Below are 8,178 nucleotides of genomic sequence, written 5' to 3'. Positions count from 1 at the left end.
CGCATGTGTGTGTGTGTGAGTGTGTAAGAGTGCACTGAGTGTGCGAGTGCGTTTGTGTGAGTGAGCATGTGACATGCGCACGTGTGAGTGTGTGTGTGTGGGAGTGTGTGTGAGCATGTGTGAGCGCATGTGTGTGTGTGTGAGTGTGTAAGAGTGCACTGAGTGTGCGAGTGCGTTTGTGTGAGTGAGCATGTGACATGCGCACGTGTGAGTGTGTGTGTGTGGGAGTGTGTGTGAGCATGTGTGAGCGCATGTGTGTGTGTGTGTGTAAGAGTGCACTGAGTGTGCGAGTGCGTTTGTGTGAGTGTGAGTGAGCATGTGACATGCGCACGTGTGAGTGTGTGTGTGTGGGAGTGTGTGTGAGCATGTGTGTGTGTGTGTGTGTGTGTGTGTGAGTGTGTAAAAGTGCACTGAGTGTGTGCGTGCACCAATTACCCATATTTTGGTCGTTCTGAAAAGCCTGAGCAAAGTCTGTCATCAAAGTATTTCTGTATAATTGTCTTACACGACCGCATTTACTGTTTCATCTGAGGCGCAAGTAATATATGAAAATTATTATATTCAATGGCTTCTCCTACTTAGTTATATATAGTGCCAGTTTATCAGGAAGTGATGATTTTGTTCTCTTTGACTCGTTGGACGGAAACGATGCTGATTCACAAACGTTTTATGCAATATTCCAATTTTGCACATAAGTTCGCAACTTTGGATGGAAACCCGGCTGTTGTTCGGTACAATTTATTCAGTCTTTTCGCTCATTTGGTTCCTGAACATTCAGTGCATCCCTAAATACAACAGTTCCTTTTACAAAAGAATGCTGCATTGTTATCATAAAAAGTGCTGCACAACTTTAGTTTTTTAAATCTAGTTTTTATTAAATTATACTATATTTTAGAACTAACATAGTAGGTTATATTATGTTTTATCAAATGAAATGATGAGCAGCACTGACTACCGTGGACAGCTGCAGTTTTTGATATTCTTCATATTTTGAAGTATAATAATAGTTCACATCAGTGATAGAAATTAATCTTTTCATATAAGGTCAAATGGATTTGTACCTTTTATGGACAATTTTAACTTTAATAAAGCCATTTTTTTCTATAAGTGTGCATCATAATACATAATAAGACATTTAGGCTGTTACTAAACAAATTAAACCAGTATTAACAAAATTAATCTTTGCAGAAGTTGCATATGAATGGCATTTAGATGCATTTACACACTGTTTAATGCAGCTCAGAGGGACATGGAGTGCTTTAACCTACACTTACAAATGCATGATATTTTAAACATAAAACATTGAATACTGATATTTGAAATTATTTTACAATGCAAATATACGTTGAATGTGAAATTAAAACCTCCAGCAGATGGCAGCAAGTCAGTGAGTCATTGCGACTGAACTGAATCATTTAAAATGTTGATTCATTCAGGAACGAAACGCCGTCATGTTCCTCAGAGACGCGAAATGCAGCAAAAACAGGCAATATGAAGTCTTAAAATGTAAGTCTCTTAATATTAACTTATTGTTTATTGAACTGTTGTATAAAATCAATATCACATTTGTAATCATGCTTATTTTTAAAAACAAATCGGCACTCTTCGTGTGATATTAACTATATAAAATGAGATATATATACACATTTTCTGCCCCATATCTTGAATTTTGTGATCATTCTTAGTGCATTTTATTAGACTGAATCATGCAGTGAAAGAACAGACGAGGTGTTCTGTGTGGTTTTTGCAAAATACTCGATAATGTCAAATTACATATTGTTAAAACAACAATTACAATATTGTCGCAGACGATATATATCGCACACCCCGTGTCAGATCCATTGATTTCTTATGTTAGGCTAATAATGTTAATCAAACAACAAAAGAAAAACATGAGAATCACTAAGTAACTTCTGTAACTTTAATAGGTAATTGTGTCCAATTACTTCATATAGTAAGACTTTTTTTGAAAGTAGGCTCATTTTCCAACTCCTCAAGAGTTAAACAGTTGAGTTTTACCGCTTTCGAATCCATTTAGCCGATCTCCGGGTCTGGCGGTAGCACTTTTAGCTTAGCTTAGCATTGAATCTGATTAGACCGTTAGCATCTCACTCAAAAAATGACCAAAGAGTTTCGATATTTTTCCTATTTAAAACTTGACTCTTCTGTAGCTACATCGTGTACTAAGACTGACGGAAAATGAAAAGTTGCGATTTTCTAGGCTGATATGGCTAGGAACTATACTGTCATTGCGGCGTAATAATCAATGAAGTTTGCTGCTGGATAGGGTTGTGACGGTGAGGAAATTTCCCCACTGGTTAATCGACACTAATACCGGTATCACTGTGGTGGTGGTGGGGTCGTTTGAGTTTTCCCTATTTTCCTCGCTTTCCTTCGGTTTTAAATACATTGTAAAAGCTCCGTGCGCGTTTTACTTTCACTTTCAAATTAGCGGCAATTCGGCGTCAAGCTGTTTGTTTGTTTTCATGCTTTCCCTCACTTTCCTCCGCTTTTAAATAGCCTTACGTTAGCTTGTAAAAGCACCGTGCACGTTTAAATTACCTTAATTTTACGTTCACTTTTAAATTTGCGGCAATTCTGCATCAATTGCTTGAATTCAATTCAAGCAACAACAAAATACAACATATAACTTTTATTAACAAAACGAATAAAAATACACCATGCTATATGCCTAATATAAAATAACAAATAACTTACAAATTTTAAATAGGTACACAAAACTGAAAATCAGTAAAGACTGAGGAACAAATAATTATGAAACGTAGAACGTTTATTAGCAAAACGATTAAGAAAGTTTGGAGGCACGGACTGCATACACCTGGATGTAAAATAATGGGAAAAAATTACACAGTTTAAATAAAATAAATATCATTGCAGCAGACACAGTGATATTACGCAGCGCCTGAAAGTAGTTCCCAGCTAGGTAACTAGTTATGATATAGCTGGGGACTACTTTCAGGTTACCGCCAGACCCGAAGATTGGCTGAATGGATTCGAAAACGGTAAAATTCAACTGTTTAACTCTTGGAGAGTTGGAAAATGAGCCTATTTTTAAAAAAAGTGGAGTGTTGCTTTAAGCACAGTAAAATACTGTTTATTTAGGTAATTTGTATCATTGTATCTAATGGTCTTTCTGAGGGCAGATGAAATGCTAGAACCGCCCCTGAGCAGCAGGAGAGGAAGCTCTCTCAAGCCGTATCTACAAAACCAGATCTGTCCATATGAAAATAAAACACTGAGAAGACCCTAGCAACCACATAACAACACCCTAGCAACCACTTCAGCAACGTGTCAGTGAGCTCAGCAGGAATGGCTGTGGTTCTCTCGCAGGTTAACGGCGTGCGGTGCTTGTGTTGGATCCGTGTAACTGGGTCAGACAGTAAACAGCAGCGCTGTGAGTCAGAGCTCGGCACGTTTGGACGCACAAGTGTTTTTCCTGGATTCGCTTGCGCTGCAGCTCCATCACAGATTTGTTGTGATCTTTGGTGACAGAACCTCATTGAGGTTTACTGACGGCGAGACCCACCGCAGCCGGTTCTGGGTGAGCGGGATTATGGGAAACTCTTGGATCCGTCAGGTGGATTTCACTCGCAGATGAGCTCTTATTTTCCTTTAGCACAGAAACCAGTGCTGCTTGTTCATCTAGACGTGCATCTCTTCAGAATGTGAATATTGCTTGCATAATAATACACTACAAAAAAATATTCTTTTGTCTTGTTTTCTAGTATAAATATCTAAATATTCTTGAATTTACTGTACAAGTAAAATTATTTAAGTGATTAATTCTTGTAAAAAATTTTTTTGTTTTTGCTTAAAACAAGGAAAAATATCTGCCAAATTGGTTAGAAAAATCATCGTTTAGCCTTTCAATTAAGATTATTTTTCTTACCACATTGGCAGATATTTTTGCTTGTTTTAAGCAAAAACTAACACAATTTTGATATATATATATAATTTTTTTTTCTTTAGAAATCAAGACTTAATATATTAAATCAGTTTACATGTCAAGTAAATGCATCTTGATTCAAGAATCTATACTAGAAAACAAGACAAAAATACTTTTTTGCAGTGTATGTGGTTATTAATTTCTTCAGCAGACTCTCCAACTGAACTCTGTGTGTTTGTAAATCTCTCCGCTTCTGAAGCTCAGGTTTGAATCTTTATAGATGCTTTATTTAATGTTTATTCAGAGTTCTGTGCAGTTGAGTGCATTATAGTTAACTAAAACTGAAACTAAGATTTAATCTATTGTTTGAAATAAAATAGTAAAATGTATTTGTATATAAATTTCTTATTTTAATTTGGTTTAACATGATGTAATAAAATAACTAAAACTAAAATAAAATTAAATAAAAATTACTAAAAATTAGAAAACAACTAAATTGTTAAAACTATAAATAAATCTAACAATAAAAATTGATTCAAAATATGAATAAATACTATAATAGTATTTTGCAGGCAAGCAAGTGTCTCTTTCAAACCCAGCAGCTTTCTGTAACGACCGCCTTTCACTGTGGAAATCACACCAGATTTCACCGGATTGCACGGACACAGCGGGAAATGTGATCAGACCTTAAATCAGTCACTCAGTAGTTCACTTAGTTGTCATCATGTGTAATTCTGCGAGTGACGTCCAGTTTTCGTCTCTGGAATTAATGCAGTTCTTTCACTTTTTGAATGCAGTTTTGTTTAAATATGGCATCCAGGTGAGTGCATTGCATTGTGGGATTCAGTGCTGATGTGGTGTTCATACAGTACAGAAAATGTACTGCAGAAGCAGTGAGTGTAGTGTGTTCGTATGTTATTCCAGCTCTCGTCCAATCAGAAGAGAGGAGCAGCTGACCGCAGACGCCAGCCACGTTTGTGTGAGAATAAACAGACTGACGGCCAAACGACACACACACACACACACACACACGCTCAATAGAGTGCACACACAAACACACATGTGGCTAATTTTCTGGAAATATGCTAAGTGGTGTAATTCTTTAAGGGCTATTAGAGACGTCTGATAAGACCACACACACACACACACATACATCTGTTTTTGTGAATTGTAGGGACTCTCCACAGGCGTAATGGTTTTTATACTGTACAAACTGTATTTTCTATCGCCCTACACCAACCCTACACCTAAACCTACCCCTTACAGGAAACTTTGTGCATTTTTACTTTCTCAAAAAAACTAATTCTGTATGATTCATAAGCGTTTTGAAAAATGGGGACATGGGGAAATGTCCTCATAAGTCACCTTCTCCTTGTAATACCTGTCATACCATGTCATTATACAAATTTGTGTCCTCATATGTCACAAAAACGCACACACGCGCACACACACACTCAAACACTGAACCAATACTGTGTCAGCTCAGTGTAAGTATGTTTGTGTGTTAGAGTAATTGTGTGTGCATATGAGTGTGTGTGTGTGTGTGTGTGTGTGTGTGTGAGTGCGTACATATGTGTGTTTGTGTACTTGTTTATGCTACACAGGGCTCGCAAAACTTCTAAATCCCTGGTAGCCCTTCGGGCAGGTACTCTTCAGATTACGGTAGCCCGAAAATTAATTTAACTAGCCCAAATAAAATAAAGACCATAAATGTCAATCAAAAACATTTTCAATACACAAATATCAACGAATATCAAGGAAAGAGTTTATTTTTCTATTTACAAGGTATCTGCAGAATTCTTAAAAATCTAAGGCAATTTGAAAAATTATTTCTTATACCATTTAATGTATTTAAAACTGTCTAAGGCCTTAAAAACTCTTCAGTTTAGTTGTATTAAATTTAAGGACCCGTGGGAGCAATGTTCCTCTAATTTGTTTTCTTTTCTCTATTGGCCGGACATTTCTGGCACCTGAGCAAAAGCATTCTTTATACCAGACCTGTACAGCACGCACACAAAAGTGTGTAACTTTTAACTTTAATGAGCTATTTATATTTGATTTGACCCTTGATGTAACTACATGATCATTTTAGGTTACCTGAGAAAACATGTTTACTGAACAATACACTGCAGTTCAACAGTTTGGATACATGATGTTTCTAAAGAAGTGTCTTATGCTCATCAAGGCTGTATCTATTTGATAAAAAATACTGAATATTATTTCACAAAACAATATTGTGAAATATTGCAATTTCAAATAAATGTTTCTGTTTTAATATACTTTAAAATGTAATTAATTCCTGTGAAGCAAAGCAGTATTTTCAGAGTCACATGATCCTTTAGAAATCCTTCTAATACGCTGATTTTTAATCAATGTTGGAAACAGATGTACTGCTTTTTTATTTTATACTGTATTTTTTGGGACCTGTGACATTTCAAAAAAATTAAAAATTAAAAAGAACAGTGTTTAGTCAAAATAGAGATTGTGTTACAATATAAACTTTTCAAAAGTTTTTTTATTTCTTTTTTAAAGATACTTGAAAAAAGTTTAAAGAAAGTTAAATAAGCTTTATTCAGCAAGGATGTGTTAAATGGATACAATTATTCTGGGAAAATATTTCTATTTTGAATAAATGCTGTTCTTTTAAACGTTTTATTAATCAAAGAATCAAAGAAAAAAGGTTCCAAAAAAAAAAATATGAAGCAGCACAACAGTTTCAACTCTGATAATAAATCAGTATATTATTATGATTTCTGAAGATCATGGGACACTGAAGACTGGAGTAATGATGCTGAAAATACAGCTGCAGATCACAGAAATAAATGCTGTTTTAAAATACAGGTATTAAAATAGGAAACCAATATTAGAAATTACAATAATATTTCACTATATCACTGTGTATATTTTTTTCTGTATTTTTTAAATGAATACAGCCTTGAAGAGCAAGAGACTCAAAGTAAAGACTCAAAAACAAGTTCAATTATTTATCAGGTTTATAATATAGCCCTAACATAATATACTATCAAAACAAACTATTTAAACTGATAGAATGGAATAGAAACTGAAGCAAAACTTAAGCTGAGATCTGTAAGTTAAATATAAAAAACATGAACATATGAATTCTTCTATATCTGCCTAAACATGGTTATGAAGTACAGTTTGTACAATACTCTTGTGTGTGACTGAACATGTTTCAGAGTTTTGTTACCCATCCTCCGGTATTTCCAGCACTTAATCAAGCCTCTCTTCTTTAATACATGAGGATGTTTTATTTCACATGTCATTGTGTTTGTGTTGTCTCTTGTGTTGAGTGCACTGCAACTATTGAAGTATTCAGTTTCTACAGAGACTCATTTGGTGTGTGCGGCTGGAGTTGTTCCCGTCATGAGGTCACAGTGATGTCATCGTCTCAGCTGGACGTGTCATTATAGGCTGGTCTTTCACAGTTTCCGTGCAGAGCTGAAGTCTTGGGACGGTCACTGATGACAGACGAGATCAGATCCATCATGTGCTTTAATACTGTCTGGGCTGTAATTACAGCTGTGTTTCAATAGTTTTATTTATTGCACTAGATGTTAGTTTATAAGTGAACTGCATAGTGATCATCTATAATGTCATCAGGTAATGATTTGGAGCAAGAACAGAAGCTACTTAAGAGTTTAAATGAATAATAATGTTCACAGTTCACAATGTTGCTGAATGGTTACATGACATGCAGTTAAACCAGTAAATAAATTTATTAATTAAAAATAAATAGAATATAATTTTTTATATATATTTTTAAATAAAATATATTTTTAGTACATATTTTATTTAGATTTTTTTTATTAGATTTTTTTTCATTAGATTTGATCAACTTACAAACCTGTTTGAGAAACCATGAAGAATGAATATAACTGTGCTATACTTAACATCCATCAGTGTTGATGCTGAAAGTGTTTATCCATCTGTGTGTGTGCGTGTGTGTGTGTGTGTGTGTGTGTGTTTTAGGCTGCAGTGGTCAGATGTCTGATGTCTGCCGGAGGAAATGATCCAGACTGGAGCAGAACCAGAACCAGTCAAACACAAGGTACAGACAATTACACACACACACACACACACACACACACACACACATACACACACACAGACACATACATACACACACACACACACACACACACACACACACACAGACACATACATACACACACACACACACACACACACACACACACACACACACACAGACTTTCTTTCATCTAACTTAGTAACTAAGTTTTAAAACACTT

The sequence above is a fragment of the Barbus barbus genome (assembly GCF_936440315.1).
Source record: "Barbus barbus genome assembly, chromosome: 45".
NCBI lineage: Eukaryota > Metazoa > Chordata > Actinopteri > Cypriniformes > Cyprinidae > Barbus > Barbus barbus.
This window is presented reverse-complemented; position numbering follows the sequence as displayed.